This window comes from Maniola jurtina, chromosome 15, assembly GCF_905333055.1.
Source record: "Maniola jurtina chromosome 15, ilManJurt1.1, whole genome shotgun sequence".
Classification (NCBI taxonomy): Eukaryota; Metazoa; Arthropoda; class Insecta; order Lepidoptera; family Nymphalidae; genus Maniola; species Maniola jurtina.
The window spans coordinates 6,347,984-6,373,699 of record NC_060043.1 but is presented as its reverse complement, the minus strand read 5'-3'; the positions used below and the strand labels follow the sequence as shown (position 1 = coordinate 6,373,699).

At 37.0% G+C, this 25,716-nt stretch overlaps 1 protein-coding gene and 1 long non-coding RNA gene across 3 annotated transcripts in view; both read right to left on the bottom strand.

Annotated features, from left to right (window-relative positions):
- The window catches only part of LOC123872448 (dorsal-ventral patterning protein Sog), a 136,749-nt gene that overhangs the window by 84,450 nt on the left and 26,583 nt on the right, over nt 1-25,716 (bottom strand). The window lies entirely within an intron of this gene.
- On the bottom strand, nt 1,874-20,076 carry LOC123872467. Its single transcript, XR_006797482.1, has 3 exons — nt 19,787-20,076; nt 5,452-5,454; nt 1,874-1,886 (listed from the first exon to the last, which is right to left on the bottom strand). It is a non-coding gene; the product is annotated as an uncharacterized LOC123872467 (long non-coding RNA).

Here is a 25,716-nt window from a genome sequence, read left to right as displayed (position 1 = left end):
CCGCGGTCCGGTGCGGAGCGCGGGGCAAGAAGGGATGGCGCGAGGTGTGGTCCCACCCGCGCGGCAGCGGTCTCGGTGTGAGCAACCGCCACAGACTCGTTGCTTGGGTCACTCAGACTCGTTGCACAGGTCACACAGACTCGTTGCTTGGGTCACACAGGCTCATTATGTAGGTCTTATAGACCATTTGTGCAGGTATCCCAGATTATTTGCGTAGGTTACAGAGTGCGTCGAATAAGTAGCTCATTCAGATTCGTTGCATAGGTCATGCAGTCTTCTTTGTGATTTCATACGGATTATTCATAGGAAGATCTTACAGACATATTCTAGGGATATGCCTCAAAGTAGGTACAGACATTGTACTTAAAATGCATTTTTTTTTACTCAGAAGGTGAATTTCTATGAGAAATAAGGAACAGAATAAAGCATAAGTACAAGAGAACAAATCTTATTTCCACAAGAAACAAGAAACAGGATTGATACAAAACAAGGCATCTAGGAGAGCAATTTCGAAAATGAAAGAATGTCTTTTAGCACTTATCCGCACTATTTGAGAATTTATAAAGTTACCGAGGTTCGAGATAGTTGGCAAATATTAACATGTCTCAGTTTATTATATTAGATACCAGAATGCAAACAAAAGGAATTTCTTATTTTATAAAACACTATTACTCCATTAATGGGCTATCCATGTCAAAAGTAAATTAGTAATTAATTAGGGCATATAGAGCTTTAGACATAAGTTTAAAAAAATATTTTATTTTATTCATGACTTTTGTATTTTTGAAACATACTATATTTACTGAAGACAACCATACTGTTGGTCCGACGACATCACCAAGCTTGCAGGGAAAACTTGAAGGAAGCTCACCCAGCATTCAGAAGAATGGCGTGTTCGTGAGGAGACCTACTTATGTCTAACAATGGATAAATAAAGGCTAACAAGAAGAGGAAGTTATTTACTGTAATGCTTATCAACGGTAGTGAAAATAAAGTAAAGTAGTCTTGACTCTTGCGTCTACTAGCCTCTTTTACTACATTATCTATTGTTGTATTTTATCAATCTTCACTCTCGATGTTGACAAATTTTTTTAAAGAGGAAAGTCACTTTGTTTCGAAAGTTACCAAGACATTTCGTTACGGAAGTCACTCAGACTTTTCGTTTCGAAAGTCACTCAGATGTTTCGCTACAGAGGTTATTTAGACGTCCTGTTAGGGAATTCACTCAGACGTTTCGTTACGGAAGTCATACATGCGTTCCGTTATGGATTTCACTCAAACATTCAGATAGGGAAGTCACTCAGATGTTTCGTTACGGAAGTCACGCAGACGTTTCATTAGCGAAGTCATTCAGATAGGGAAGTCACTCAGATGTTTCGTTACTGAAGTCACACAGACGTTCTGTTAGGGAAGTCACTTATTTCTTTAAGTGAAGATACTCAAAAATATCTTTGGCGTAGACATTCAGACATTATCTTGATGTTAATCAGCATTTACTGTTTTAGTAATATCATAAGATTTTCTTTCGTTTCAAAATTAATAACTGTTGTTTTTAGTAGGTTATCGATATACGATATTATCTAGGTTATATATTCTATAATATGTGTAGTTATAGTGTCATGTATTTTATTTAATCTATTAATAGCACTTAAAAAAATGTTTCTGCATATAAAGATAAAGACAAAGAAATCTCATAAAGAATCTTAAATTAAGCGCTGCCAGCTTAATTTCCCGCATCAGACTTTCATCAATTGCATTAATTGTCGTCAGTTTAGTAATTTTGTATTTGTTAATTTTAATATGTAATTGTGAAATAATAATTAATACTTGTATTTATTTAGTTTTATCGTTTTTCTTGCTAACCACCCACCATAATATTAAGTTTACTTGGCACAATAAATGGCAAACGTCGTGTACACTTATCATTGATATTCATATCAGTGTATGTTATAGTGCGTAAGTATTTAATAAATGTAGAATATGAATATTTTAAGTGTTTCTTATTAAGTAAATCAATAAGTTAAATTTTATGCTTGGACGTTACGACGTCCTAGCTTGTTTACGGCAAAATAAGGTCATAATGTCACAATCGCAATCACCTCTCATTGGTCGACGCTCACTCATTTCCGGCTATGTCAATGCATTGTTGAGATAAGAATACCAATCACAGCGATTGAGATTGTAATAATGATTGATACAGTCTTTCAGCATTCGAACAAATTGTCTTCCTATAATTCGTAAAATAACATAAAATAAACCTATCATACTGTTACTTATAAACTTCTGACCTCACATAATCCTATTATTGAATTCCATGTACTATACTAGCCAATAGTTAACGTAGTTTGGTACAATAGTCTCTTTTGTATAAGTACCCATTTTTAGTATACAATAGATTACAATAGTATTTTTGTCAAAAACAAATAAAATAAAACTAGTAGCTCAGTTTGTTGTAGGCTCTACTCAGACCTAGCCTAGGCACGTTTGGATTCCTCGCTTAATTTGAATTTATTCAATTAATTGTCACCATTACATCATTATCTTATAAATTCAATTGACGATCAAAGTGTTCCCAATTGTATAAATGATTTGTTTTTAACTATGAAAATAGTAGGTAAGTATACATTTATCTAAAAATAAGTTCATACATACTGGCACTATCAAAAATTAAGTTTCCGATATAGGTTAATCTGGCTCTATTTTCTGGTCTTTCTGGTTAGGTATCATCTAGTAATCTCTATTATAATTAATTTTATAAATTTAATTATGTACATTAAGATTATTTGGCTGGAAGTATGGCTGTTTTTCTTACTTTCATTGGGTTTGTCATACAGTCTTTAATTTGCATAATTCACACAGACTTATTTATATAGATATTTGGGGAGTCATTCACCCATGAATAGGTCACACAGTCACTAAAGTTAGCTAAGGATTGAATTATTAACATATTATCCTCACATTTGAAGTACCATGGTGAACTGATAGCCATCGCTAGTTGCGGTTTATCCTAACAAATCAGAGTAATTACATTTAGACATGAGCCTTTAATTTTTGGACTAGTACAGTCTGCTTCATCACCTACGTTCATAAGTTGTATACCTACATATTTCAATGCGGTTAAGACCTCCAGAAATGAAATAGCTTAAATTATTCTGTCACAAATTAGAATATTACTTACTATTAGAAACTACTCATTTATTTCAATTGAAGAAGATGTTATGGGGCCGTCTGCCACAAGTACTAGTAGCAAATCTAGGCACTTACTGGGATGGTCCTAATTTCTATGTGTTCTCTGTAAAATTATTTTAACGAAATAAATATTTTTGTATTTTGTATTTGTATATACTCTATTAATCAGCACACTGAGCTATGGCGGTAGAGGCGATTGTCAGAATTTTTGTGATCCAATTCATTCCACAGGATTAGCGGTGTTTGGAGTACCTACTTGTTAACGCGTATACAGGTTATTTAATTTGTAAATAATATTCTCACAAAAAAAATGATTTGATGATAAACCTAAAATTATTAATTTATCTTACGAAGGTAGTTTGACAAAATCGATATTTCACTCATTCAATGCCATACGATCTGTTGCTAAGTGAATTGGCCTACATCGCAGAGATACTTATTTTTTTCTGTTATAACACACGCATACACATTTTTTTTACATAATCTGCCAAGTGATTGTATGTATGCGCACCCAAAACCTCCTCTATGATGAGAACTTTGGATACAAGTATGGTATTATCAAATCATTTGAAAAATTAACTTCCAGTATCAATGTGGGCAGGCAAATATTCTATCTGCACTAATGTTAATATTTTGAGAGGCATTTGCATATGCTCAGAAAATTGATGGTTAGAGTGAATATACCTAAAACGACTCACCGGGTGCGGGTATGCTCGACTTTGTTGCTATGGCGACACAGGAGGACGAGTGGCGGCTGGCACGGTGCGGCAAGTGGCAGCTGGCACGGCGCGGCGAGTGGCAGCTGGCACGGCGAGGCGAGTGGCGGCTGGCATGGTGCGGCGAGTGGTGGCTAGCCCGTCAGTAGATTACAGCTGCGCTTCTTGTCCCCGCGTGGCGAAGACGTAGTAAAGTTTTATTCACCTTCTCTTCATCTTGAAGCCCTTAATAAAGTAAGTAGGGCTTCTGGTATTGGTAGACCGTAATTTTGCTCGTAGGTATTTCAACTTCAAGTCCCCTGATATTATAATACACAGGACAGTCCTCGGGTCGCATCTTGAAGATGAGTTTGCGTCGATATAGGCCCATGATGTTATTTTCTAAGAGAGGCGTGGTGTCTTCAGAAGAGAAGAAAAAAAAATTTTTCTTTTCACGTTCTTCAATGTTCTGCTCTCTTCTCTTCTTGTGATCCCACTTCTGACTGTTGCAGAAGTATAGGGACAGGTTTGAATAATAGACACTTTCCATTTTCACTTCACTGTATTTTTGAGAATAGTTTTCGCTTACAATTATTATTTCTTAATACCCGTCTTTTTTCGATTCCTTCGCTATTTATATCAGTTTGACAGATATATTTTTAAGGTAGGTAGGTACTAGTTTTCGGGAAGCTATTTGACAAATTACCACAGAGGTAAACCATGGTGATGTAATAGACAATTAACGTAACAATTATATCAGCTAAATGTAAAATACGACACAATATGTATTGATCTAAATAGTTAATAACTAAATGTGATTTATAATCCATTCCCGCCAATTATTTATAAATAATAATAATTAATCTGATATAGGTCTAGATGTCTATGACTCATGATGTAAGGCAGCATCTTGAGGTAGTTGTTAACACTTATCAAGAAAAGTAAATTAGTACCTACCTATAATTTCTTTGGTAGTATTTATTGGATGGATGGATACTTACCTGTACTTTACTGACACTCCTATTTTAATATTTACATATTAAAATATTATACCTATACATTACATAGGTATAGCTATAAGAACAACAACATGATTAAATTGCTACGATATTGCTACTGTACGAGTACCTACCTACTTAAACCACGGACAGTCGTACCAGTTTTCCAATTTGACGTTGTTATGTTTTTTTTTTTATTTTATTATTAGATATAGGCTTGCGCTTGACGACAATCATGCCTGAAAAACGGAGCAATGATGAGGTTCGGTTGGAGTGTGCTCGCCTAGATGATGCTTATTTACTCTTGCCTTGAAGGTGTTCAATTTATACTGCGTGAAAAGGATCCAACCGAGACAAAGTTAGTTCATCTTTACATACAAGTAGTATTTTCCCGCGATTTTGTTCGCGTAGAATTAGGTTTTCTTTTCGCTTTGGATTTTCTTGTTTGTAGTGCAAAATCGCTTTATACATAGAACCAGCGCATGCCTTTTGATAGTCACAATTGTTAGATTTGTAAGATTATATAATGGTGATAATAATTAATTACGTAAACTTAAAACTAAAGCTACGAGCTGTACTGCAGTCGATATGCCGGTGAGTAAGAATATCCTTTTGCATTGTATTAATTTACAGACACATTGTTGCTAACTTGCGCAATTGGATCAAAGCGTTAAGTTAGCATTCTCATTTTTCAAGGAGTCATTCACTTTGTAATAGCTAGATGCAGAATGGCTAACGTTCACTGAGACGCTAGGTCAGGAACATTTTCTGTGAAATTGCCGACGCCTACCGCTCTTCATATTTCATTCTCTCACTTTGAGGGTTCCGTACCAGATGGGTGCCAACAGAACCTGATTCCTGATCGGAGAGCCTCCGATGTTCGTCTGTCTGTGCGTCTGTCAGTCTGTCAGTCAGTCAATCAGCGGTCGTATCTCATATACCGTAATAGGTAGAGTTGAAATTTATACGTGTATAAATTTATAGCCGCTATAACAACAATTAATAATAATTCAAGATGGCCGCCAAGTAAATGATAAAAATTGATAAGTCATAATCTTGTACGATGGAACTGAACCCTTCGTGTGCGGTTCCCTATTTTCTTAACTTTAAAACTATTTAAGTAATTTAAAATTATAAAAAAAATACTAACAATATTTCATTAAAATAAAATAAATATTTGAGACCCTTTAATTTAATGTAACACGGGTCAGTTTGCAAAACTTTTCTAACTTGTCACCCAAAACTGATTGCTATACTTATTTGAATGTCATTTATTGACGTCAGGTACCTACATCTCCGTGTTTGGGTCACATATACCTACTCATGTATGTAGCAAACAACTTAATCGGTCCAACAGATTTGGAGAAAATTGGCTGTGACAGACTGACAGACAAACAGATAGTTCTACATTAAGACAGAGACACTAGTGAGGGTTTGGTTTTTCGCGCGGACGTACGGAACCCTAAAAACTTGCAAAATTGTTACAAAAGCAAAATACAATACCAAACGCACTTTGTTGCAGCATTGCGTTTTGAAACGCAAGTAGTACACATAACAATTTTTCACACGAATGGCTTTCATTTCAATCATGATACTTTTTACTCTACTATATTTGATTTGCATATTGAACGTTTGCAACTTAGTTCAAGTTGCAAATAAGGCGATATTTTTTGTGGTTCCGTATCTGCAGAGAAAAAAATTAACCCTAATAAGATCACTTCGCTGTCGGATTGTCTGTCTGTGCGTCTGTCGTGTGTGTCAAGACCCATCAAGAGAATCAAAACCTATAGGGTTCCCGTTGATCTAGAATCATAAATTTGGCAGGTAGATAGCACAAGTAAAGAGAAAAATTCGAAAACCCGTTTTGTGAATTTATAACAAAAAAAATGTTACCTATTTAATGTCCTGTCGATGGTAGGTACCTAACTGGAAATTTCGTATTCGAGTCCGACTCGTACTTGACCGATTTTTTTAACTCTAATATAGGCTTGAGCTTAACTTAAAGTGCAATCACACTGCTGATGATGATGCTAAAGTAAAACGCGCCTTCTCTAAACATTTTAGTGCTGACTGACTGGCTGGCACTTTCAAAATTCCATCCTAAATTGCATAGGGTGGTATATTAAAAAAGGTTGAAAACTCATCACACCCTTAGATCTTGGACATAGAAAGCCGAAATTTCACACAGAGATTCCCTAGATAAGCTCTGTAGATAAGGAAAATAGAGCCAGATTTTTCGGAATTCCCACAGGAGCGAAGCCTTAGGTAGTCGCTAGTAATAATCATAAAACGGTGAATATTAGTTTTAGATGAACGCTGCAAACGTAGATCTGTGGTAGGTGTGTCGTTGTCGCCACAAAGGATGGATCGCGCCTTGCATCGCACCCTCAATGCCGACGCGTCGGAATTTAAATACAATACGGCTATAGTTCAGACTCGCCAGTCTATAAGCATGCATAAATCATAATCACGGCTGCTCACACTCTCCAACATTCTTAAATCCACCACTAACCTTCAATAACAAAAAACTCAAATTACCTCTCGGATCGTATTCGTAAGGTTTCAGAAAACTCGGTCCAATTTTCCAACTCGAATAGCGCGCTACCCAAAGCAGTGTACAGGAAGCTCTGAGATGTCTTTCACAGTCCAAAATTCCTCATTGCTTGAAGACCAAAGTCTTCAAACAGTGTTACAAGTGATGACATAATATGGATCCGAGACATGGTTATAATTATGTTTGGACATTCTTTACGTGATCGAATAAAAAGATAAGAAGAATCAGAGTTACCGACATAGCTAAACGGGTTAACTGTCTAGCTGTTCAGTACACCCTTAAGGTGTGAGGCCTCCTTCAGATGTTTGCTGTGTTCATTTAACAAACGGTAGTCAACTGACCTATGAACTTGTTATTTGCACTGAAGGGTAGTGGTCTAACCTCTCACGGGGACCAGCCGGATTGAGAGGTGTAAACGGGTTAGGAAAGTCAAATAGCAATGGACAGGAACATAGTTCGAAAAAACGATACCTAAGTGTTGGTGGGTTAAAGGGCAGCATTCGAAGAGCCCCCACAGCTGGACAAACGAGAGAGAGCCGCTATATTCAGGCGGCGCAAGGTCGTGGCGTGTGGAAGTCCTTACGAGAGACCTATGTTCAGCAGTGGACTCTATCGGTTGATGATGATGATAACGATGGTCCAATTTTGCTTAACAAAATGAAACTACCGACCTAAAATGACATAGTAAAGACGCTGAATTGACCCAATCTAAATCCAAGACCTCGCAATTGCGAGCTCGGCATAAATTACCTATAAACAATTAAGTTCGAAACTGTTGTTAAAATGACAAGCCCAGACATCAAATCTTAGAATGACGTTCGTAATAATTGAACCCCACAAATTGTAAGGATTTAACTACCAATTGACTTCCAATTGGGATTAATAAACAGAATCGAGCCAACGGTTACTTATTGGTTTCGTGCCTACATATTTCATCCATTGAACGTTACGATCAATCCCCAAGGCTGCATTCCGTACGGCGAGACGGCTAGTTGCACTCGCTACTCGCATATCACAATGTGATTTCTGTTAGTCTACTAACTAGCTAACAGAAATGTCGGCATAAACATGTCTGAAATGAAGATAAACTCCCTGTTGAATAGTTGGGGATATTACAAAGCGTTGGGCCGTGGGTGTGAGCGGGCGAGCGATTCCCGCGGGCCAGACCTCGCCCACTCTCCCCGCGACACTCACTCCAGCCATTTATCTCCACTGACGCCGCCGAGGGTAACTGGAGGTCAGTAAGTGATAGTGTTCAGTCACGAGCGATTAGTCAATGCCACAGACCACATGCCTGCTAGAGTGCACCGCGCCGCTATTCCGATCTTACCACCGACAGAAAAATTACACTTGGCACCGTACCCTCTGAATCATACAATATATTAATGCCTATGGAATCACATCAAAATTATTATTTTTAACAGTCGTGTCGTTTAAAAGTCGTGGAAATGGATTTATCTTTTTCGCGGATTTTGCGCAGTTTCCATCGTCTTATTGACTGACATAATATTATGCGTCTAAAATACCTTGAATATTCGTTGTATTTTAGGTTAGTAAAAAGGAATGCTGATGTTTTACACAACAAATGAAAAAATACCGCAAAGAAACAAGAGCTTTTAAGATTTTGAGAAGTTTTAAATCTGATTCTATCATAAAATAAAGGAGTTTTTTTTCAAATAACTAAGTATATATTCTAAATAAGCTGTAGACTAGTCTAAATAATCTTCAATCAACGAAACACTCCACAAAAACTCCCCATAATATCTGAGACGAGATATTTCACAATAACTTATATATTATGTCTGGAAATAGCGATATCCTAGAAAACGCCGCCGAAACAAGTTTATTTCCAGCACACGGTACAGTGACTCCGTGTAGACTGGACGTCCTCGATGAAGATGCAACATTGGTTTTGAGCTGCAGACACATCACTGTGTTGCGATGTGTTGCTGCACAATCCGGTGACGATCGACCAATCGGAGTGGCTTGAGCATTAGCGCGCCAGAGCACTACGACAGATTACTATTATGTACAGGAGTCAGGACGTCTTTACATTATGGGGCTAGCGAAGTCTCATCGATTCGTTTGCTTTCACTTAATTGCTACTCGTTTAGACTCCACTTGCCTTCGTTCGCTCTGTACCTACTCGCGCTAAAATATATGACTCCGATTGCTTTGTCGCATCACGACATACAACAACGCAGTAGTTAATGTGTTTGCACCTTCAGTGAGAGCAAAAACGTGTAGACAATGGGAAATGTTGCGTCCTCGATAGTGAAGACGGCGGTGGCGGCGACCGTCCGCCCGTTGCCTATTTGGGAACACGAACTCCCTATTTGGAAGGCTGTGCTCCGAGTCAGATCGATATCGTTCGTAGCGATGCAGAGTGCCGCGTCGGACGTCAGCAACCAATCACTACCTTTATGATTACATTTATATTAAACATCTGCTTTTCCTCGCAGCTCTTTTCACTTTTTTTTAAACATTAGAGCTTTTTTACACTATCAACGTGTCCGGCTTCAGCCCCTTAATCTTAAGCTCCTTTTCATAATAGTTGTTATATAGGTACTTTATTTTCGCTCTCTCATAACAGTGCAGGTTCATCTAATTTTTAATTCCTTGGAAATCTGTCGATATCAATGTATAGGTTAGGTAACCACCTGAAGTACGCTTTTACCCCAAATTACCCTAAATCTTTGTCAATATAAAAAGACCTCTAAGCTGTAATTAACATTCTAGCGTCATCCAGAACGAAGCTATGACGGTTCGAAAATCAGACGAAACGCTTCGAGAAAAAGTAGGTACGTTGTGCCCTTCCGCCGTTTGGCTCGTCTTGGCGGGGGCACTACCGTGCCCCCTGATATCAGGGGTTTCGGAAGAATTTCCTAAAAGTGGAAACACTGACAGTAATAGAGAACAACAGGCATTCAAATGATTCAAACAATAGCACATTCGAATATTCATCAATTCGATCAACAGAATATTGTCTGTCACGCCTCAATAAGACACTAAGTTCACTTTAAAAGCTGTTCTTATATTTTGGAACATTGGAGTCCTAAACGAAATAAAAATAGCTAATGTGATAAGTTCTGGAATAGATTAACAACTAATTTGGAAGGGATATAGCAACTTTTTATTTTTGAGCACGAAGAATACAAATGGGGTAGGTATAGATATTTCATCCCAGAGTTGAAATCGTATATGAGCTCCACCAACGTCATATTTTTATGTATTGTTAAATTGTACCTATCTTCTTAAATTACGTAAAAGTAATAAAATTAAATAAATAAATAAAATAAATGTCGAACGTAATAAAATGTGACACGTGAAAATGTTAAGTATCATGTGGCAGTGTGGTGTGACAAATGTGATAATCTCAAGAATTAGATAATAATTATTGTGTTTGTGCGAATACTTATTACATCTCCATTTTAAGCCCACTTATGTCATCAACGCATCATCGTTCGACGAAATATATAACATACATAAATAAAATATATAACTATGTGAATTGCTTATTACGGATGTTGTGTTGCAGAAAACTGAGTTACCGAGTAGGTATACTGACTGTCAGTAATATATATAGGTAACATTGTGTTTCTAAATAAATATAGGTAGTATCTAATGATTCTCATACTTTATTGACTTTAACGAAGTAGGAAATACAATATTCCTGCTATAAACTTCGACGACACAAAATATGTATTGCAATCGCATATGTTTGTTTCGCATAAATTGTAGGTGGGTCGTAAGGTTTGACTATAAATTCTAAATATATTTAGACTTAAATGAATAGAATCGTAACGAACTACCATATATTATGTTTCTTACTAAGAATAATAGCCATCTATGTTGTCTCTAATCTTAGGTTTATGATAATAGATATAAATTTCATTGTTTATGTATAGGTCATAGTCAGTGTTAAAGTTTCATTAAGTAGAAAGCGAAACGGTCTGATACATGAATTTAGTCTTGTCTTTATTGTTAAACTGAAAATCCTCTAGTTGAGCCCTGATGTCTTGACTAATGAGTCCCTTGATCTGTTGATGATTAGGTATGTCAACATTTTCTTTTAATTTCAGTGGTTTTTTTTATTATCTGAATGTACGTGAACCGTAATAAGTAAACCAAATACAATTATACCAAAAAAGAGTAAAATGTCGTATGCCGAAATTCAAGACTATACTTTTTTTAAATTTATTTGGCTGCAATGAGACTTATTGCGTATTATGCGTAGTGATCATCGATGGTAGTGATGCCTATTCACTTTTGACTTGAAGGTATTAAATTAAAGGAAAAACTGTTGTTGGAAGGGCGTTCCATATCCCAGCGGTTCAAATTAAAAATGAGGAGGCATATCGCATTCCATAAAGTAAACAAGTGTAAATTAAAAATTTATAACACCCCCGACGATCCAAAGTATCAGAGTTTTCCAAAACATCATTTTCAAATAAATAATTATGTATCAAGGCAACGTCCATCTTGACAGCTTGACATTTGTCAATTGACATAATATTATGAACCTAACGGTTATGTAACCTTCTTTTCTACAAGAAAACTAGAAAAGAGCTGATAACTCTTAAACGGCTGCACCAATTTTTTTAGATTATAGCTAAGAACACTCTCGATCAAGCCACCTTTCAAACAAAAAAAACTAAATTAAAATCGGTTCATTCGTTTAGGCGCTACGATGCCACAGACAGATACACAGATACACAGATACACAGATACACAGATACACAGATACACAGATACACAGATACACAGATACACAGATACACAGATACACAGACACACAGATACACAGATACACACGTCAAACTTATAACACCCCTCTTTTTGGGTCGGGGGTTAAAAAATACTTAGTTACCCTTACAATCGAATTAACTAAGTACAAGACAAATAGAATCGCATTGGTCTGTATGGTTTTATTGCATTGGTACTATTGAAAAGATGCGTAGGTGTGACGACTGCGCGTGCGCGTGCTGTTAAACTGAATGACTGCTCGTTAAAAAGCGACCCGCCGTGTAATTAGCTGCCGGCACAACATAAAGCATTAAAAATAAAACAAAGTCCGCGTGTCCCACGGCCCCCGGGCGCCTCGTGACTGCTCTCACGGATCCATCACGAAATTTTACACTCGTACTGCATCTTATTAAGTGTTATGAAAGGTCTCTCGTAAGTGACAGAGCCTTTTAAGGGAAACCGAGCGCCCTTTACGAACTCCGCCGCGGACTGAAATGCCGCCCCACGGCGTTGTTTTTTTTCCCATGTATGTTTTAAGAAGATACAACAAACTACTGGTTTTTTTATTAAATTAACACTGGAGAATAAGTATTATATTTTTACAATTTTTTTCATTACCGGTATTTATATAACTCAAAATTTAAAAAACCCCCGACACAAAAACCTATATGAGAAAACTAGAAAAGAGCTGATAACTTTCAAACGGTTGAACCGATTTTCTTCGATCATAGCTAAGAACACTCTCGATCAAGCCACCTTTCAAACAAAAATAAAACTAAATTAAAATCGGTTCATTCGTTTAGGAGCTACGATGCTACAGACAGATACACAGATAAACACATCAAACTTATAACACCCCTCTGTTTGGGTCGGGGGTTAAAAAGTAATAGGGAATATAAGGCAATTATAATATTTTGAAAAATCCTTACGGTAAGAAAACTTATATGGAGTTTCACATAGAGTCGTACATAATATTATGGCTCTACGTATAAATCCAAGATTTTCCTCGATTCACGCCTTAAATAGGCAAAGTTGGCCGCCCGAAGGTGCTATTATTGTGTCAGGGAGCGGGCTTTATCTCTCAATTTTGTGATAATTTCATAAAGACAAGAAGGCGGCGTCAGACGACGGAGTCTCTCACGGGAGGTCCGACAAGTACGAACCGCGTACCGCGCTTAAATAAGCTGCTAATTACAAACCGTGTGCATATTTAAATATGCTTATTATCGATTTTCCATATTTTTTTTACTGACTAGCTTGTTTTCTAAAAATATAAATAAAATTTAATTTGGATCGCAATGCTTAATATCCGAAAAGTTTTGATAGAAAATTATAACACATTGCCAGCTTACTACTGAGCACGGGACACCTCTCAGAACGATAGGTTTGGCGATAATCTTCCACGCTGGCCAATTCCGAATCGGCAGACTTCACAAACCTTACTTGGAGAACTCTCAGGTATGCAGGTTTCCCCCAGATATTTTCTTTCACCGTTAAAACAAGTGATATTTAATAATGCTAAAGCACATACTCCGAAAAGTCAGAGATGCGCGTCCGGGATCGAATCCCGGTCTTAACCACTAGGCTATCATAATCTCCGCTTTTCGCAGTTACGTTTTTGTTTTGGATTCTTATTAACATTGACAGAACAGCAGCTGCAATTTCCAATTTCCTCGTCGATTCGTCGCACGCCTTTAATAGGCAAAGTTGGCCGCTCGAAGGCGCTATTATCACGTCAAGGAGCGGGCTTTATCTCTCAATTTTGTGATAATTTCATAAAGACAAGAAGGCGGCGTCAGACGACGGCGTCTCTCACGGGAGGTCCGACAAGTACGAACCTCGTACCTCGCTAAAGAAACTACTAATTGCGAGCCGCTTTGAGGACGTTGATCGATAATACGATAATGTCTTTAATGCCAGTCTTATGTCGGTGCGGTATATTTCATTTCGTTGTCGACTTGCTAAAACGTCCTTCTGATTAACTTTTACTTACAACGCGCTACGGCGACGAATGTTGGAAGTGTAATGTTAAAATATAAAAGCAAACAAATTGATGTATCGTTTCAGCGGTAGGTACTCATAATGACACTGGTCACAATAAATTAAATATTATTCCTTAAGTCGCGTCCACACAAATAAACGTCTGTATGCGGCAATATTTTCAGGGCAAATACGAATCTTTTTCTATGTAGGTATTTAAAGCTAATGTCGACGTCGACGCGGCACTGTACATTTTTGGTGTTTGGGGATTGAGTATTGTATGGCAATGACTTTCTAGAGGGTCATTGTTGTATGGGCTTGTGTATTTTAATCCTATATTTCATAATATTCATAACATATTTCAGTTTATATATTTTTACTAAGTATACACAAAATTTTGGGGTAAATAGTTGAACACCTGTCACTTTTTCATTTATACCTAACTAGTTTTAATGGGACTAATTTAGCTTTAGGCTTACTTACTATAAATGGCTTATTATAACCAGGATTTTCTAGTTTGATTACCGAAATTTAAGCCGCGCTGATTTTGTAGCCGGTTTCTAAGGACATTCGGTCGTGCGAACACGTACGAAAAGGTACGAACGGTCCCGACCTTTCAAGTTTGCGAGCGATCACACTGGATGCGAGATTGCGAGTTAATTGTACGGTACGACTACGTAGCACAGCCTAGGATCAGGATCGTGCGTGCCTTTTGTGTTTGGTATGAAAACGCGTGCAAAGTGAACGCGGCCTTATAGCTGTACGGCGTAAATACCTAAGTGTAGATCAAGACTCAAAAGAACAAAAGTATTGTAATTTGTAGCAAAAGTAGGATGTCCCGGAAAATCCGCGTCGGTTGGCGAACCTACTCAGGGCCCTCCCTGATTTCGTATGCAATTGATGCGGCTGTTTAAGATGGAACCGATATGTGAGGCGCGAAACCGCATGCCTTCACGGCCTTTTTACCGCCGCCCTTAATAAACAATTTCCTTTGTAGGTTTTAAAAAGCACCTACTCATTTTGTTTATATTAAAATTAAACAATTGAAGTCGTTGTTGTAAATGATACATTGACTCGTGATCACACACGTTTATTTTCTCGTAAAAACACTGGTTTTAATTCTCGTATTAGTTGTACAAGTATTTCGTTTTACATCTCGTTTTACTATTATTGTATTTGTAACTATTTTATGTACACATATCGCTTTAAACACTAACAAACTGTAATATTAATTTGGAAAACATGTTACTTAAGTGATCTTGGTAGAAAGAACAAAGGAATTGTACTGTGACAGAACTATCTAATATTTTTAGGCTCGGTAGGCGGTACCCGCTTTCTTAATTTAATGAATCTCGCGAAGTAAACTTAAATCAACGACATCTATCTTACGTTAGGGAAACTACATTTTCCCTGAGATGCAGAACTATTTTTAACATTCCGCCCATCAAGAACTTCGTTCTTCAACGTAATCACAAAAAATAGTTCAAGGTACCTACTAAAAAGTAATAAACAATACAAGTAATTATTATAACATCCAATGTACAATGTAAAACATTGAGCCGCCCACCGTGATATAACTACAGTTACAATCCACGTAAAAAGTAAGTTAAAACACAAAGTTATTGTAAAAGTAAATCCAAAAAGTTCTAGTAAGTTACACACTGCTAAGCTAAATCTAAGTTCATGTAAATGGTAACTCAAAGCAAAAGTTTAGAAGTAACTATAGAATGAAAGGTTTTTTTTTTCTAGTATTCCGTAGTAATGTAAAAGTAAGATAGTTAATTACATTCTCGTAAACCACATCAAAATTAAAGAAACTGTATACTTAATTAACTCAAAAATCGTTTGGCACAACCGCCCATCGTGATAGTGTGTATCGAGCTACTAAGACTCAGTTAATAAACACAAAGTTTAGTAACTGAATGTTTGTTGAAAAACTTCTTTTACATGTAAATTCTCGCATCACATCATCAGGTAAAGCACTATTGTCTACAACTTTGCATAAAATCCATTTTACAAGTAAAATATCGGTTTCTATTACATAATACTACATTTCGTATTCAAATTCTAAGACACCGTTTAGTTATTTGAATTAAGTTGTTCAAAACTCTGTAAACAATTAAAGGGCAAAACAATTAAATAATTGATCAGTTTCTCTCTAACTAAAATTACGTTTTGATCCAAGTAGTTTGTATCAGTAATATCTAATAACAATTCACTTATACTAAAATGACCAGGTGTTAATGGGAGAGGGTCATCTGGGTTATGTATTTGAACTAATAAAAGTATCGCGTAAATAAATGCATGACCTAATTCGTGTACAATCCCCGATGACTCTTCTCACCTGAACGTTACCTCTTCGAACACCTGCTTCTTTCTTACGTACTCTCAATATCTTGTATTTGTATCTCGTAGAACTCGTTACTTTTCGAGGACCATAATTTAACATGTTTGTGTGAGTGCTAATGATTAGCTGACTAAGAGGACACTTAGCTGAAGAAATATTTGTATACTTTACTTCTTCTTTAGCTTTCTTCAGCTTCACTCAGACATTTACCAACTTTGAATTTCCATTTTCTTTGAAAAAGGGACGAGGAATGGGTATAGGGCTCTGTTTGACACAACCTCTGGTCTCTAATAATAGTATGTCCTCGTTGTAATTGTGTTTTTGATCTTGATTAGTGTAAGGCTGTAAGGGTTGATTCAACTCGTCTGGTGGGGATTTTCACTCTTTCTTCTTTGTGTATAATCTTCTTTAAACTAATCTCTCGTTTATATTGAAAATCAGGTCCACTCTTCCAAAGTTCATAATTCTCCAACGTGGTATGTTCGTCAGCGAGTGCAGTATTAATTCTTAGGTTTCTCTCTAACGAATATACTTTTCTCGTATCAATGTCACATGATTTACCATCTTGACATTGCAGCTCAGTAGTTTTAAACGGTAAACTCATTATTGGGTTTCCATCTTATCGTATTGTATTTTTCTTGTGTTTTTCTCTTCTCTAAGTTTCTCTTCTCTAGTTGTTTTTCTCTCAGTAGTGTTAATCTCGTTATCTATTTCCCAATTTCTTCGTAACTTGTCTTCCTTTATTTGTATATGTAAACTAGTAATGGTTTCACTATGTAAATCTTTCGACATTTTTCCAGATACAATCCATCCAAATAAAGTGTTCTGCGCTATAAGATTTCCATACGGGCTCTTCTTAAATCCTTTCTGTAATATTTCTCCATACACGTCTGCACCGAGTAGTAGATCTACTTTTCCAGGCGATGCGAATCCAGGATCAGCGAGAGGTAAGTTTTTCAGCTCCTGCCAATCGGGGATATGTACTTCGTGCGACGGTAATAAAGAGGTAAGTGATTTAATAACGTAAGCATTAACAGTCATATTTTTTCCAGGTTCGTAACGTGACTCAACTTTAATACTAACCGCATGTTTAATACTTAGCTGACCGTCTCCCAAACTTGACACCTTTTCATTAACATTAGTACGCTTTAGACCTAGTAATTGTACAGTATCTTCACTGACAAAAGAGGCTTGAGAGCCTTGATCTATCAACGCTCTAAGAGCATGCGAATCGGTTGTAGGCGTCGTTTTTACAATAGCAGTAGGTAACAACACATGGTAAGTTCTCAAATCGCCTCTAGAAAAATTAGCAACCACAGTTGTCTCATCGTTGGTAGGTTGTTCTGCCTGTTTATCATTTAGTCTCGATGTATTGAACGCTTGCTTATCCTCTTTGTCAAAATGGAGCACCGTGTGGTGTTTTCGACGGCACCGGCGACAAGAAGTTCTCTGGTGACACCTAACTACAGGATGCGTAGGTGCCATGCAGTTGAAACATAGCTTCTTCGTTTCTGCTATCTTCTGTCTCTCGATTACAGGTAACTTCTTAAATTCAGCACAGTAATAAATGAAGTGTGAACCATCACACATCGCGCAGGTCGGTTCAGTAGTGCTCACTTTCTCTTCCATTGCAGAATGAAATGCCTTAGTTTTTACTTCTTGTTGTATGTTCTTCTTTTGTGTTGGCTTAGTGCTACTCGTCTGTTTAGTATCAATCATTTCCAAACTTCTAAATCTTGTTTCTAAAAATGTTTCCAATTGTGACCAAGTAGGTAGCTCATCTGAAGTCTTACTTACTTCTTGTTCCCATTGTCGATGAGACTCATGATCCAACTTTGAAACTACCAAGTGTATGAGTATAGCGTCCCACTGATCAGTCTTGATGCTAAGATTATTGAGTGCTTTCAAACAAGAAGTTGTAGTGTCTAGCAAAAGTCTGATGGCACTGGCAGATTCATTCTGAATCGGTTTTTGTCCAAATAAAGTCTTCATAATTGAATTACAGTTATACCTCTTGTTGTTGTAACGTTTAGTCAATTGTTCCCAGGCTTCAATGTAATTAGCGGCTGTTGTAGGAATGTTTCTCAATAACATTTCTGGTTCTCCTGATAAGTTTGATTTTAAGTAGTGTAATTTTTGTACTGGCGCAAGTGTAGTATTCTCGTGTATGAGTGAGACAAACATGTCAAAAAACGATTGCCATTCTGTATATTTCCCAGAAAATTTAGGAAGCTCAATCCTTGGTAATTTAACCTCTAAGCTGTTCACATTTGTCACTGTACTCGTGCTCGTAGCTGTCTTTGTAGTCATGGTGGTTGGATTTGCAAGTGTTATATATTCCTTTAGAAGAGCTTTATATTGTATGTAAAATTCCTGAAAGTTGTCCTGCATATCATCTTTAAAATATGGTAACTGTAGTGTCTGCTCTGTTGAGGCATTTGCAACAATCTCCAAGTGATTTTGACTAAAAGCATCTCCTAATTTATCCAACGCTTCCATTCTAGCAGTCAAATAACTACATTTTGACCGCATCTCTTGGTTGGCTTTCCTAAGATTACGCTCAGCTTTTCTTAACTGCTCAAACAATTCTTGTTGACCTTTTATTAGGCTTGTTAACTCCATGGTTAATTTCAAAAAGTATAATTGTATGCGTTAAAAAGTAAGGATATCTTCCAAAAAAGTTCACTAAATGGTTGTAAAATCTTCCCAAAATGTTCACGTAAAATAGCAAAAAGTTAAGCTTCAAAGTCCAAAAAACATATCCAATAAATTTCCAAACTTGTTTAAAAAAGTTCACAAAAAATTGCAAACAGATGATCTTTAAAGTTCAAAATGAATATCTAAAAAGATTCCAAAGTTGGTTTTTGAAAGTTCACAAAAAATGTAAAAGTCAATTTTGAATGCCTAATTTGACCGGACTATTTTTATTAATCTTCACATTTGAACGTCTACTTTGGCCGGACTATATGTAATAATCTTCACAAAATATTCACGTAAAAGTGCATAACGGTATTTTTCTAGGTTCACTATAATTTATGTCCAAAAAAGTTCCCAAGTTTAAAATTTCACTTTTCAAGTTTGCAAATGTTAGGTGTCAAAGGTTATAAAATGTTCGATTGTTACTCACTGTTTTTAAAGTTCATCAAACCTTGTGAAATTGTTTGTCTTCTAGTTTCCTCAACACTGTATTTATATCTAACCTAACATTTGGATAATGTTCTCCGTAACACACTAATATTCTTCATATAACATACAATAATTTCCCGGGTTTCGGCACCATGTTGTAAATGATACATTGACTCGTAATCACACACGTTTATTTTCTCGTAAAAACACTGGTTTTAATTCTCGTATTAGTTGTACAAGTATTTCGTTTTACATCTCGTTTTACTATTATTGTATTTGTAACTATTTTATGTACACATATCGCTTTAAACACTAACAAACTGTAATATTAATTTGGAAAACATGTTACTTAAGTGATCTTGGTAGAAAGAACAAAGGAATTGTACTGTGACAGAACTATCTAATATTTTTAGGCTCGGTAGGCGGTACCCGCTTTCTTAATTTAATGAATCTCGCGAAGTAAACTTAAATCAACGACATCTATCTTACGTTAGGGAAACTACATTTTCCCTGAGATGCAGAACTATTTTTAACAGTCGTGTTCTAATTAAATTGCATTGTATGCAAAAAGAAACTCAAATCGGAATGCGGATGATTACTGAGACATTTTTTTTTTAATAAAAAGACAACTAGTGTCTCTGACTCTACCACCGCCGATTAGGAATGCAGATTCTACTAAGAGAGCCGGAAAGAAACTCAGCAGTATACAATATATACCTACTTAATTTTTTAATTTGCATGGCAGCCATTTTAAAATTCGCCATCTTGGTTTTTTATTGCCCACTACCAATTTTCTCTCTACTGTAATTCAGATATGGAAAACACTCCACGATGTTCTTTGAGCTGGCAATGCAATGAGCATCCAAGCTTTTTTAACCACAGCGTCTGAAACTTTCTATACCAATGTTCGTAAACAAGCTTTCATTCTTCTTCTTCTTCTTCTTCTTCTTGTTTGTTAGCCATCTAGTTTATTTATCCATTGTTGGACTTAGGCCTCCTCACGTGCACGCCATTCTTCCCTGTGTTGGGCGAGCTTTCTCCAATTTTTCTCCGCAAGCTTGGTGATTTTGTTATCGTTTGGAAACTGTCCAGGTCGAAATGGAGATGGGCAGGGCATGTCTGTAGGACCACAGATGACCGATGGACTCGTTTGCTATTGAAATGGAGGCTACGTACCGGAAGGAGAAACAATCATCCCGTTGATCCGAAGACATCACCAAACAAGCTTTCATTAGCTATAAACAAATACTCCAGCCATCACAGTCGGCGAAATCATTCGCGATGCACGCACTTAAGAACGGCCGACCCCTCTTGAACGCCCTCGACGCACAAATTGCGACCAGTTACATTACATGCATTATTTAAACGCGACAACCTTATAAGAAAGTAATATTGTGATAGCGTAGGTACATATGTCTCATGGTGAGTCAGTCGGCGCCGGCGCATTGACCCTTGCGCAGACGCCGACGCACACTATTCCTGTGCACAACGCTGTTTGATACTCAAATATTACGTAAGTGAGATATTGACACGCATAATCCCCTGCGAACGATAGTACCCTCATAGTTCAAACTCTTAAACCGAGCATTGATTCCTAGAGATGAAGCCGTGATGGCGTAGTGGGTAAGACGTCCGCTTCCTATTCGGAAAGTCAGGGGTTCGATCCAAGACACGCACTTCTAACTTTTTGGAGTTATGTGATCACTTGCTTTCACAGTGAAGAAAAACATCGCGAGGAGACAAACCTGCATGCCTGAGAGTTTTCCATCATGTTCTCAAAGATGTGTGAAATCTGCAAATTCACAATTGGCCAGCGTGGTGAACTATGGCCAAACCCTTCTCATTAGTAGTGAGCCAACGATGGATTGATCATGAATGATGAAAGGTTAAGTTTTCCTCGTGAATCATTACTTACAAAAATATTACGGTAATTTGCATTCCCATAACCCTGCGTACCTAAATACACGGTAGTAGGTAATTAATTAAAATCTTTTAGGTTTCTGGTCAGATCGTGAGAGCCTCGGCGCGCTGCTACGAGAACAGTAAGACGCTCATTGCATTTTTAATTTTACCGAAACCATCACCGCTAGTTCAAATACGTGGGAAATTTAGGTCACTTTTATGTAGATTATAATTTACGGTTTTCATAAGAGCACAGAACAGTCTAAGGTTGCTTTTATTTTATTTATAAAACTTAATGAGATAAATTGCACTTGAAATAAAAAAAAAAATACTGACATATCCACCTAACCTATAACTATACTAACTATACTTAGGTATAAAATCAAAAATTAAATATACAGACTGTAGTCCTTTTAAAATACAATGATGTAGGTTCTCTAAAGAATCTGTTTTACGATTGTCTAGCCAGCGCGCGTTTCGCTAATGCCACAGCTAATGCCAGCCATCATGACATTGTGAACACTGCTATTTGCGCCAAGATCCTTTGGACAAGATCCGCTGGCCACATGCGCCATAAAATAAGTTTAGCGGCCTTATCCAATGTTCGCCGAGTGTATTCGCCAAACGCGTTGGGCCAATGTTTAAAAGGGGTTTAACAGCAATCTATCCAATCGTTGAATATTCGCGCCGCCATTAGCGCGATACATCAGAGGGAATCGCGTGAACATACTCTGGCGCGTCAGTATATCATTCATCAGTTGTTCTGTTCGTGTAAATTTGCATACTGCAGGTTTGGTCTGGCATCGATGGAATTAAAAGAGGGCCAAGAGGGCCGATGTTGTGTCGATACTGTCACATGACTAATGGAGCAGGCGCCGATCAGCGATATCGGCAAATAAAAATATACGCGGGCCACCGCCGCTGGCGATGCGTCTGCACTGCGCACGTCGGCTAGCTTCACCATCTCTCAACCATTCGAAGGACTGTCTCGACTATGTAAAACATAACCAACCACAGAGATGATGCCAAAAAGCACCTTCAAAAACTACAGAATCCACAAACCTATACTGATATTATCCATACCTACTAATATTATAAATGCGAAGGTGTATTTGTCTGTCTGTCTTTCTCTCTCTCTATGTATATCTGTCTGCCTGCCAGTTTTTACGGCTCATCCGTTTAACCAATTTTGGTTAAATTTCGTACAGAGCTTGCATCTCGGGGGAGGACACAGGCTACTTAGGTTCTGGAATATCAAAGAGTTCCCACGAAATTTTTAAAAACCTAAATCCATGCGGACCGAGACCATATATGAATCACTAGCCGATGCCCGCGACTTCAACCGCGTGGATTTAGGTCTTTCGAAATCCCATGGGAACTCTTTGATTTTCCGGGATAAAAAATAGCCTTTGTGCTAATCCAGGATATTATCTAACTCCATTCCGTATAGTAGTTTTTGCGTGAAGGAGTAACAAACATACTCACACACACACATAGTATACATATATTTGACATAATCGTCGATTCAGGATCAAACCGAGAGTTCCCTCGCTCCAGTTCACTCTGATAATAATAGGTACTAACATCAAGCAATTTCCACATAGAAAAAATGCACTCATAAAACAATCACTGATTATAATATAAAGACCAATAATTGCATTTATTTATGTGGTGTTCTTAACACTGACAAAAGTTAGCCGCTGCGCGCAGTTCCACGCGTTCTCAGTTCACACCAAAGGCATCCTGAGCCAAGAGCCTACGATAAGATTCATCGTCGACATGCCGAGCTAAATGATTTATCTGAAAGTATTAAATAATAAAAATATGTAAGTACGTTTATTGATCATCTCCCGAGCAAGTGCAGCAGTCGAGAATTTTACTCACTTTTATTGGAACTTCGGCGTTATTATAACTTTCGACGAATAGTTTTCTATTTCTTCTAGAATTTTCAGATTTTCAGAAAGCTTTTTTTTATATATTATGTCTAGATGCCATGGTGGCTCGGAGTAGGTATATTTAATATCAGATTAGTCCATTCCAAATAGAAATCTACATGATAAAAACGGGCTAAATTATAAGGCTAATTAATAAGAACTACCTCCTTTTTGAAAGTTGGTTAAAAATCATCTACACTTTCAAAAAGTTTATATTTATACATAATTATGTAATATGTATATATTATACATTTGTAAAGTTTTATAACTGTCTCCATTATTTTTCAAAGTTCCATTTAAATTAACTTTAAATCAAGGTTGACTGTTGAAATTAACAATTTTGTTTCTCACACTGAACGGTTACAGTTAACAGAATTAAATTATTTTTTAATGGACTCACGCGTTGTTTACGCTTTTATCGCGATCGCACTATTTTGTTATCAGTTACCAAGTAACTATGACCCACAAACACAGAGTTAACATAATGACTAGAGCAACAATGTTCAGCAAAACCTGCTCAGCCTAACACGTGCAATACAAGCTCAGAAGTCGTGTTTCTTCTCATTCAGTAAATTGGCACTGGACCTGCTTTTACTCTATCTGTTAATGAATATATGACGCCACTCGCTTATTTAGTACTATAAAAAGACATAAAACAAATAAGTTCGTTTAATTTAAAATATTTATAAAGCTTCATTTATGCCATAGCAACATAGTGCGACATTACTGCATGCCATAGGGTTGCATGGTATAATAAATTAAGGAATGCTGGCAGATTGTCGTGCCTACCGTAATATTTCGATTCTACAACATGATGTTGTCTTGGCTTATAATAAACTGCCCCATTTTCCAATATCATACCGTACGGCCACATATTGGTGCTTCGGTGTAAAACTATTTATCTCAATACTATAATATACTAATTTGTATTATTATTTGAAATGGGAAAAATGACAACTTTTTCTCGACAAAGCTTTTTCTTTCTTATGTAACTACCTGTGAAGTCTTTTCATTAGCTTATCTATCATCTTCATGTAATAAACTGCAAGTTTTGCATATAAATAAAAGAATAAAACAAAAATTGGTTGAAATATGGTATGAAATCTGCTGCTCTATTATAATCTAACTCATTCATACTATTAAGCAAGTATCAATAGATGACTGAGTCTTCTGTTATCTTGTTAAATCAAGCGTTATTTCAAGGGATCTAAAACTGCTTCTCCTCACTGTAATTTCGTAAAACCCATACCCGTACCGGAACGCTAAATGGCTTGGTGGCACGATTTTGCCGGTAGGGGGTAAGTAGCCACAGCTAAAACCTTGCACCCGACCAGACCAGAGAATCAGAAATTACAAAATTGACTCTGCCGCGAATCAAACCCGGTACCTCCCATTTATTACGCACACACACCACAGCACTCACCACTGCGCCCAGGGAGGTCGTCAAAATTGCATAATCACACATTATATTTAAAAAAATATCTACTATATTTATTGCGTGTTACGACCAAATTAACAAGTAAGTCAGCCCCGCAGTAGTTACGTTACAACACTGACATGGACATAATATACACGCTGGAAATGGTGTGCCATACAAAATGACAGTTACTTTTTGTGCCAATTCGGTGGGCACCATCGAACCTACCGGTATTTAAAATTGTCACTTTATGTCAAATGGTCATTGTGATAGATGTCCCATGACTAACATATTTTTACTTATAAGTTTATTAATTTTTCTTTGTGTACCATCCCGCGCTCTGGTCATTTAATTCTTTCACTCAATTCAATTGCTTATTGCAATATAAGCAATAAAGCCGCCTTTGCACTCTCATGTATAGTTTCTTCTCTGTTTTCTGTATATAACACGTTTATGTGTGCAATAAAGAATTCTAAATTTTAAAATATTTTAGTTCGGAGTTTACTCACTTGACACTCACTGCTACTATCAGTGCCAATATAGGAAAATCAGGCGCTCGATTACGGTAAAATGACAGCTAGAGTATGGACAATTGCAATCACCTCTGATTGTTTGATGTTGCTCACAATTGTCTTCACTACAATGCATTGTTGCAACAAGAATACAATATATCCAGCCAATTATAACAATATCGATTTTAATAATTATTTATTGGTGCAGGTTTTCCGGATTCGATCAGCAACTTGCTTCGAAAACAGGTCGGCAATCGCAAGTCCAGCGCACTTGTATTAGTAGAGCTCAGTACGTTGCAAAGATGCCGTCGATAAC